This window comes from Sinocyclocheilus rhinocerous, unplaced genomic scaffold (assembly GCF_001515625.1).
Source record: "Sinocyclocheilus rhinocerous isolate Xijiao unplaced genomic scaffold, SAMN03320098_v1.1 scaffold995, whole genome shotgun sequence".
NCBI lineage: Eukaryota > Metazoa > Chordata > Actinopteri > Cypriniformes > Cyprinidae > Sinocyclocheilus > Sinocyclocheilus rhinocerous.
The window spans coordinates 178083-188450 of record NW_015658507.1 but is presented as its reverse complement, the minus strand read 5'-3'; the positions used below and the strand labels follow the sequence as shown (position 1 = coordinate 188450).

Genomic DNA, 10368 nt, shown 5'->3' with positions numbered 1-10368 from the left:
GGGTCTCCGGCATGGGAGGCGGACGCACTAACAAGGAGGCTAAATGACTGCAGCCACTAGCGTCAGTCGCTAGTGCGTCTCTTGAGATCAGGGGAGTGAGGTTTACCTTGCACAGCACCTACTCGCTGGCCTCCGTTACATATATATATATGTATATATATATATATATACACACACACACACACACGTTTAGTCCAACACTGCTACTAACAAAAATGCTCCAGCAGCATACTGTTGCTATGGTTACCTCCTCAGATGAACACTTCTATTTGCAAGCGTCTGTTTAGCGGCAAGTGACACACTTGCAGTCTAATTATTATGGTTACTGAGTCATAGTTTGATAACGCTGTTGAAACATATGTACTTAAATGTTAAATAATGTGCTTTTGGGACCTAATCCCTTTGTTCTGACTTTGCTTTGGGGTGGTTCAAGCCTTGATTTGGGGATCAGAACCACCATCTCACCTCTCTGATAATTCACAACCTGGTTGCTATACACATTGGGGTTTTGAGTATGGCTGTAGCAACAGCAGGATGGACACAAGTAGCAAAATTAAAATTTGCATTGGGACAAACAGTAAGTATGTTTCGAAAACGGTAAAACTCAACTGTTTAACTCTAGGGGAGTTGGAAAATGAGCCTATTTTCAAAAATAGTGGAGTGTTCCTTTAAACATTCAGGGGAGTTTAGGCATGATGCTAAGAACTGAAATGTACTTTATTGTTACAGACCTTTGTGCTTTTGTGCTGACAGAAAAAATTGGTGACATTTCCAAAATATTTCTTTTGTAAAATGTGTCAGGCTGTTTACATCTTTTTAAACTCTGTTTACAGTATAATCAGCCCAAGGGCTTCACAGAGACGTAAATAAATAGTGAAGGTATTCGCAGTTGAGCTATTGTTTTCTAACAGCTCAGTCTGTTTCTCTTCTCTATAGGTTTTTGTGAAATCACTAATCACAGGATGCAATTAGGAAGGAGACATTTTATGTTAATCAGAGCTTGACACTGTGTGTGTGAGTCTACCTGCGCTTGTGTGTAATCAAATCTGTGCTTGTGTGCAAGCATGCATGAGTATGTGTTGACGCCATGATCTGAGACTGCCATTGCTACCCGGCAAAGGTTAACAAGTTTAAGCACAGCTTAAGTTGAGCTCATTAGACGAGGGGGAGTTGTGTTGATCTCAGGATTAGGAAGGAGACATTTTATGTTAATCAGAGCTTGACACTGTGTGTGTGAGTCTACCTGCGCTTGTGTGTAATCAAATCTGTGCTTGTGTGCAAGCATGCATGAGTATGTGTTGACGCCATGATCTGAGACTGCCATTGCTACCCGGGTTTAGGTTAACAAGTTTAAGCACAGCTTAAGTTGAGCTCATTAGACGAGGGGGGAGTTGTGTTGATCTCAGGAATCTGCATTAAAGCCATTTAAAAGCTTACTCTAATTAAAAATAGACTTTTCAAGTGTGTATATATGCCTATTTTTTAGAAATTAGAATCTGATATCAGTATTTGTTTTACTGCCATGACTTTATTCAGATTTTATTATATTTAAATATATATTTTTTTGCATTGCAGTAATGAGAATTTGTGGTAAAATATGTCATGACAATAATACAAAAACTATGAATAGGCCCAAAATATGCTTGATTTCTTGTATTTTATTCTTATTTTGCAGTAAAATATGATCCAGGCATTTTTTGTGAGACTATTAATGTCTCCATCAACGTCTGTGTCTTCACACAGTGTTCTTTTAATTGCCCCTTTAGAGTGTCGTTCCCAAGATAAAAGGGATTTTTACCTGCTTTTTGATCTTCCAATCCATTCTAGCAGGTTCTCTGGGACCTCAGGGAGAGACAGGCAGGATGAGAGGGAAGGGAGGTCGCATATCAGCACACTAAGCAGAGATCTGAATATATGTGAAATGGGTCTTTTGGACTGGATCAAAACGGCTGAGTTCAATCACTGCTAAGAGTGTCTGTAAATATTCACAGTTTTAATCATCTCAAAATATTGTGTCACTTTAATTCTTTTGACTCTTACTAAATATGAAACATTCTTTCTCTTCAGGGAAGCAAGAACATGTAGAGCCCTGAGGATGTCTATCCGTGGAATACTCATTTTACATGGGAGTTTGACGGGTGTTGCATTTCTATATTCTACACACATGCTGGAAAAATGATTAATTTGATGTACATAAAATTAGTATTTTGTCACTCCATGATTCCATGATTTATACTGATAAATCACTTCTGTGTTTGCAGAATTGTCAGTCATCCTAGCACTTCATGATAATAATTTAGCAGTATTTTTTTTTTTTGCTGTATTTTTTTTCACGCTGTTAATGCTAATATGAATATATTTCAGTGTTTTTAAAGCCACAGTGTAACAACAGTAGTAGAAGTAGCAACAGATCTTCTCTTCCATATTGTGAAGTTTATGAACATTTTTGGAAATATTGTCTTGAGTATCTATTTTTGTTTTATTTTGTATTTTTAGATTTTGTATATTTTTGTGTTACTTTCTATGGATTGGTTGTTATAGATCGGATTATTAGAGTTATAGTGAAAAAAGGGTAGGTATAATAAACAAAGGTTTAGACTGACCTTTTTCACTTAATATGTATAATTATGTACATTTTATTATTGACAATTGTTTTTGAGGACCGAATAAGATCAATAACATTCATTAAAAAAAAAAGAATTTCCATTTCATGCTGACTTTTAGAATATATATATATATATTTTTTCCCTACATTTTTTACAATGCAATTTTGATTCTGTTTTAGGTTGCCACATGATCTCCAGTGTAAGGTTTGGATCATAAAGCAATTAGCATTAGAACATCCATTGCTAACTGATCTGAAGTAATAAAGTGAGTAAAAAAAAAAATGAAGTAAAAAAAATGATGAAGATTTCCATTAGAATGGTGCGTTACCATTTTTTCTGAATAAACTGTAGAGTTGGAATCCTTGGACTCGGACTGCAATTGTGAATGAACTTGGACTCGGACTCAGACTTGGACTCTGACATTTTGGACAGACATTTTCAGAGACGAATCCACATCATGTACAATATAAAATATAAAGAAATAAGTAACAACATAAAATATAAAAAGACATTAATAAACGTCTCCCACTCAATTGATTAAAAACTAGGACTCGACTCAGACCCAACACTAATAAACTCTACAACTCTGATACTGTACCTGTCTTTACAGACAACCTGCCAGAGTAAGGTGACCGATCAGAGCAGGATAAACAGCCCACCCTCCCTGCCTGCTGCTGCTGTATCATCAGCCACCTGTGTGTCATTAAACAGTGCCTCAGACATGTCCTGTATCCACCCGTTACATCCGTCACTAAATAATTCCTGACAGACATGGCGTCAGTGATTTGCTGAGGTAATTTGGTTCCCTTTCATCCAGGCATCTCAGCAGGCCGCACCTCCCTCTCCCCCACATTCATCAAACTGCCAGTACAGCTGATGTTCTTATTCTTCACAGATAGCTCTCATCACTGCCCCTCCTCTCTCTCTTTCATAGTGTCTCGCATGGGCTCTACTGCATATCTGGTAGGAGGATGAATAGTTGAAAAGGACCATAAAAATGTTCCATATGACTCATGCGCTAAAGTCCTCAGAAGCCATATGCTAGCTTTATGTGATGAACAGACAGAAATGTTAGCAGAAATGGCCTTATTATTTGGAGATACCAGTTTTATTTATTTTACCTGGATTATTGTGGCTCTAGCATTGGAGGAAACGTAAGGGTCAACTTAGATCACTTGTGCCTTAATAACCAATCACATTACAGCCTTGATGTCATTGAATTTCTGTCAGAGTTTTTTGACTGTCAATCACTGTTTGCAGATACAGTACCATTGGAATGAATAATAAGTGCCGTAAACCAAATCCTACCTGTCACAAAATCATCTGTGACTTATCTTATAAAACAGCATTTTTGTGCCGGAGTATTACACTTTTTCATTTTTTTGCTAACCTTGAAGGCTAGCCTTAAAGCAGCTTTGATGTAAGACATTAGGCTGAACAGGCATCCTCAGGACTCATTGTGCAACGTTTTAAAACAATGACATCCCAAATGTCACAATACAATACATTTGAATGTTGGAGTCAGCGTGAAATATCCGGATACATCTGAAAATGTTGTTTTCGTTACAAAATGCTATCTGTCTACACTTGCGTTTTGCAAATTTTTCTCACCCACACTGAAACATCAGAAAATGCTAAAGTCATCTCACTGCACATGCATAAAACATAATAAAAGCTCACTGAGACGATACCGATAGACCAGACACAATAAAATTCTCATGATTTTCCTCTGGCATGATCAGGTTATTAGCAAAATATCTCACAGTCAGTCGCAATTTCATGTATGGCCTCATGTTTTGCCGCAGGACAGCAAGTGCAACTAAATTTAGGAATTTAATATGAAGATTGCACTAAGTAAAATTTATCTTTAGCAGCACTGTGGAAGTGAATGGGACATAACAGGCACCAGGACTCATTGTGCAACGTTTTAAAACAATGACATCCCAAATGTCACAATACAATACATTTGAATGTTGGAGTCAGCGTGAAATATCCAGATACATCTGAAAATGTTGTTTTCGTTACAAAATGCTATCTGTCTACACTTGCGTTTTGCAAATTTTTCTCACCCACACTGAAACATCAGAAAATGCTAAAGTCATCTCACTGCACATGCATAAAACATAATAAAAGCTCACTGAGACGATACCGATAGACCAGACACAATAAAATTCTCATGATTTTCCTCTGGCATGATCAGGTTATTAGCAAAATATCTCACAGTCAGTCGCAATTTCATGTATGGCCTCATGTTTTGCCGCAGGACAGCAAGTGCAACTAAATTTAGAAATTTAATATGAAGATTGCACTAAGTAAAATTTATCTTTAGCAGCACTGTGGAAGTGAATGGGACGTAACAGGCACATATGGGTATAAACATAAATATCTAATGGTGCGATATGGGTCACATGACTAAACAAGTGTCCTCGTTTTGAAATCTGTTTTCACAGTCCACACTATAGCACGAAAATTTTCAAATTTATCCACAAGGGAGAGCGTATTTAAAAAATCTCCAACGTGGACAGAAAGCCAAAATTTAGAGAAAAAGATGCATTTTCAAATGTTGAATTCAATGTTTCTTTGTAATTATTAAATTGTAATTATTATAAAATTAGTTAAATTTCCTAGCATGTAGCAATTTACTGAATAAAAATAGTTTCCTATAGCTTTCTTATTGTAAATCCTACTCCAATTTCTTTTCAGCGTACTTACGTTATGTTACATGAATAAATGAGCGAAAGCACAAATAAAATCTGAGTACTGTTAGGATTTTTAGTGAAGAAGTTCTGAACAATATGCTGGTAAGTAAATAATGATAAAGTTAGTTCTAGGGTGCACTATCCCTTTAAAAATGTGGCTTGACTCTCTATTTGCCTCTTTTACAACACACTAACCATTCACTTCAGAATGATTTAATTTGTTTGTTTAGCCTCATCTGTAAACATGGAAGAATGTATTTAATGGACTGGAGCAAAATTTTAAATAGCTTTGATATATAGGCATTAAAATTCCATTGAGGAACATTTTCAACACAGCAGCAGAATATGAAACGAGGAAGATAATGGTTTTGTTCCAAACATCCCTCTGGGTTTATAACAAGGCCAGACAATAGCCGTGGGTTCGATTTAATAATGCTTGTCCCATTTCCTCTGTCTTAATCCAAACTAATTAAGCTTTTGGAAAGTTTCTGCCATTTGAGCTCACAGACTAATTCTCCATGAGTGGTCTACTTCACTCCAGAACTAATAGAGAGGAACATCCTTTGTTCACCATGTATCTTTACATATCTCTTTATTTGATAATAGATTGCTTTTTGGAGTGGGGAGTGGTTTGGTGCATTACAACATACTCTACGCAAATATAGACTTGTTGGTCATATTTTTTGGTATTGGTTTCAATCAGGGACAGCTAGAATAAAATAAACAGAAGCTAGACATCTCATGTTTTAGGATGAGCTGTACTGCTGTCTAGACAGGAAGATGCCCACTGCGTTTTTCATCACCCTGAGTATGTTACATAATCAGAGAAGCATTATTTTTGGGACTTTTGGTCTGCCGGTCACGTTCTTGTCTTTTAAATAAAACCAGCAGAGGGAACTGTGAACAGAATACTGCACTATAATGCTTATATATAAAAAACATTTTCATTATACTGGATCTCAGTGCTGTTTTGTATTATTCAGATAGAAATTACGTAAACCTAGATGTGACTGCATAGACATTGCCTTGATGAGATCCTTTTATTTTAGAATCCTTTTACCAAAGCTGCATTTATTTGAAAACTGTATTTCAAACATAAATATTTGCATAATTACAAAGCTGAATTTCCAGCAGACATTACTCCAGTCTTCAGTGTCACCTGATCCTTCAAAAATCATTCTGATATGGTGCTAAAGTAACATTTCCTATTATCAAGGTTGAAAGCATTTGTGCTGCTTAATATTTTTGTGGAAACTGATACATTTTTTCTGGACTATTATGAGAATACAGTTCAAAAGACGCCATTTATGTGAAATAGAAATTTTTGTAACATTATAAATGTCTTTACTCTGACTCTTTAACAGTTTAATGCATAATTGCTGAATAAATGTATTAATTAAAAATGTAATTGTATTTAAAAAAAAAAACTAAAACACTTACTGACCACATTCTTTTCAACAGTGTTTTTGACTGTAAGTAGCATTGTTCATTCAATTTGACAATTTCCTATTTGTTTGCTATTGATTCTGCTTTTTACAATGACAGCTGTTCATAGAAAAACAAATTACTCCATTATGTGTGTGATATAAGATCTTTTCTCTTTTTAAATGTGCACATCAATAGACTTTAGCTAAGAAACCAGAGATCCCCCTCAGGAAATATATTATTTTATCTAAGAATCTCAAAAGAGACAATCCCAAAAAAGATTTTAACTCAAGTGCCCACATCATAGCTGAGAAATTGAGTGAACAGATTGTGCAAGCCAGCCACAAATTGTTCTGCTCAATTAGAGAAGCCATCTCTACTCCTTCACCCAGGCGTTGTGACTCCTTCTCTTTCTTTCTCCCTCTCTCCCACTGTTGATGCTCAACATGTGCGTTTACAATCACCCAAACCTGCAGTAGAGGTGTCTGCGTGACTGCATTTCTCTGGCATGTGGACAGTGGAAAAGATGAGGGGATTTGGCTGGGTGTGGGTCAATAGCATTCCCGAGTCGAATATCTGAATTGATGCTGGATGGCTAGCTACTGCCTCCATGAAATGGGCCCGGGCCTCACAGGGACCGTATTAGTACAGCAAAGAGCTTTAATAAGAGAGTCATGTTAGCCAGAGACCTCAGGGAACCTAAAAGAGTGTTTTTCCATAAGTCTAGCATAAACACGGTTCCTTATTTTGAGCTGTACACAATGACGGCTGAAGAAAAGTGTATTTTGGGGACAGAGCGGGTCTCAGGGCTCAGACAGGAGAGGTATTTTACTCAGGCAGGGTGCCTTTCTGCCAGTGTTGACTTTAGCATTAAATACAGACCATTACAGAGAGGTTGGTAAGGAGCTGAGGACTGTGGGATACACTCTCTGACCTCATATGGTTTCCCTTAGTTTAAAAAATGCACACACACCCCCATATGCATTCACGTTCTCTCACTGGGATGTAAACATTCATGCATGGATTCACAATGTAGAGCTGTGGGCTTGCGTCATTGCAACATGCATAATTTTCTTGTGGCAGTGGCATGTCCAGGCAATAATTTTTTTTTTTAATTTTTTTTGACTCAAGTGACCCATGTGGTAGCAAGGCATAAGGCATCACCTGACGTAAAAATACATTTTATTTAACGTTCCCTTAAAATGTTCCTCTGAATTGCAGTTCCAATACAGTTTTTTGCTCTCTTTCTCTTCTTCATTTCTCATATATTCTAGCTTGTAATCTACCTTATACTTGAAACTTAGCATTGTGAACTGCAAATATGGGTGGCTGTTATGATAAATTGCTTATGATGTTCCTCTTACATGTTTTCTTTAGTTATGGTTATACATTTTTACTGTAGCTGTTGAGTGAAGGGAACATACAGTAGTGCAGCCACATTGGCATATATTAAGACAAGGTTTAACTATATAATGAGGATGAAATGTATTCTCAGGACAAGGACATTTTTCATAAATGTCAGGTCAGGGAAAATTGTCGTTTGTTACCTTTCAGTAGTTTGGGGTCAGTACGATTTTTTTTTTCAAAGGAATTAATACTTTTTCAGCAAGGATGACTTTTACCTTTTAAAAAATCTATTTTTAAATAAATGCTGTTCTTTTGAGCTTTCTATTCAATAAAAAATCCTGAACAAATGTACAGGATGTCATGGTTTCCACAGAAATATTTTGAAACACAACCGTTCCCTTTTAGTCGGTCACTCCGAGTCACGTCGGTGACCGACGAATTGGGATCTCGCTTAGAGAGACCAATCCACTTCGAGTGTAAACTAAACGAGCCAATGCACATTGGCATGCGATGACTGCATCCAGCTGCCTCTGATCACAGCATGAGCATAAAAAGGGAGCCGGTGCAACACATACCAGCTTTTCGCTTCGGAGCCGAGCGACAACATCGTTCTGCTCCTACCAAACTGCTTCGTGTGTGACGAGTCTAGCGCGCTCTCGGGAGCTTTTTGTGTTGGCAGACGGCACTTCAGTGGTGGTCGTTCCTGTGTCGAGTGGGTAGCGCACTTCAGGCTGCACTACCCCCTGTCGTGCTGCAAGTGGCCATTTCCCCTGTGCGTCTCAGCACGTAAAAGAGCATTTCCCTAAAAGAGCCAATTTCTCTAAAATAGTACAATAAGCATGTGCGTCTTTCTAAAGACGACGGATCGTCTTTTTAAAGATGCCGTTTCACCCGTGCGTTTCTGGATGCGGTCGTTACCTGGCGCCGGGTGATGGTCACGATCGCTGCCTCACGTGTCTGGGCATTAAATACGGTGAGGTGGCGTTCACGGATGAGTCATGTTCCCATTGCAGGAAGATGACCATCTCGGAGCTGCGGGCCAGGCTCCATATCCTCCAGGGGGGCGGAGCTCCATTGCCTCTGCCGCGATTTAGTGTTCGTCCTGGCGGCAGCCAGGCGTGGACTACTTTGGGCGGTCTAAGGGTTACAGGGGTGGCAAACCCCTCACGGAAACAACCCTCGGGGGACCATCGTTCCTCTAGTGCTTCGCAACCAGTTGAGCCGCCAAAGGAACGCGCGGGGCCCTCTTCAAAGAGCGTACCAGCGGTATCCTTCGGTGCTCCTCCCGACGACCGGATGTCGATCACTGCATCGGAGGGAGAGCTCTCTGGAGAGGAAGATTCGGCTGCGCTGCCGCCCTTCAGGACGGTGGCAAGGCCTGAATCGAATCCAGAGATGTCGGCTATGCTTTCCCGGGCCGCCGAGAGGGTAGAGCTCGAGTGGAAACTTCCACCGCGTCCGGGTGCTCCTGCTCCCGCGCCGCATCTGCAGCAGCCTCCAGCAAGCGGCACCATGCAGCTGGGCATAGGCAGGCCACCCCACCCGTCCAGGCCCCCGTCAAACCTGGCGGTGAGCGAAAGAGCAAGAGGGCCCGGGACTGGCAACACAGAGAGGGAGGAAGCTGCTCTTTAGGGGATGGTGAAGGCACCTCTCCCTTCCCCGGAGGAGGGCCAGGTTGAGAATCTAGAAAATCTCGACGAGAGAGTGGTTGTTTCTGTCACTGGGTCCCAGGAGGGCACGGAGAGTAGCGGACGGACCAGCACCGGACCACACTCATCCTCCTCCATCTCCAGCAGGCAGCAGCGGGCGGTTCGAGAGCATCCCCCCAAGTTCAGTGGCATCCGCTTCACAACAGTGAAGGCGGCCGATGCTCCTGTCTTGCGTGCGGAGATCGCAGTCCTACTGGCGAAGGATGCGATAGAGCCGGTCCCTCCAGCCGATATGAATACAGGGTTTTACAGCCTGCACTTCATAGTACCCTCCGGGCTGTCCCTGTCACCACATGTCTTCACGTAAATTGCGGAGGCAGCCCTTGTTCCCCTAAAGGAGAGAACAGGGTGTTCGTATTCCCAACTACCTCAACGACTGGCTCATACTAGCTCAGTCTCAGCATCAGTTGTGTGCACACAGGGACTTGGTGCTCTCGCACCTCAGCTGGTTGGGCCTTCAGGTCAACTGGGAAAAGAGCAAACTCTTCTGGGAGAGGATCTCTCTTCTCGGTATGGAGTTGGATGCGGTCAAACAGACAGCACGCCTCACAGAGGAACGTGCGCGGTCGGTGCTGAACTGCT

At 40.4% G+C, this 10368-nt stretch overlaps 1 long non-coding RNA gene across 1 annotated transcript in view; it reads right to left on the bottom strand.

The window, feature by feature from the left end:
• The window catches only part of LOC107722248 (uncharacterized), a 13223-nt gene extending 11983 nt beyond the window's left edge, over positions 1-1240 (bottom strand). Inside the window, exon 1 of the long non-coding RNA XR_001637791.1 lies at positions 1227-1240. This is a non-coding gene — a long non-coding RNA (uncharacterized LOC107722248). The remainder of the gene's footprint in view (positions 1-1226) is intronic.
• Positions 1241-10368: the final 9128 nt, after the last annotated feature.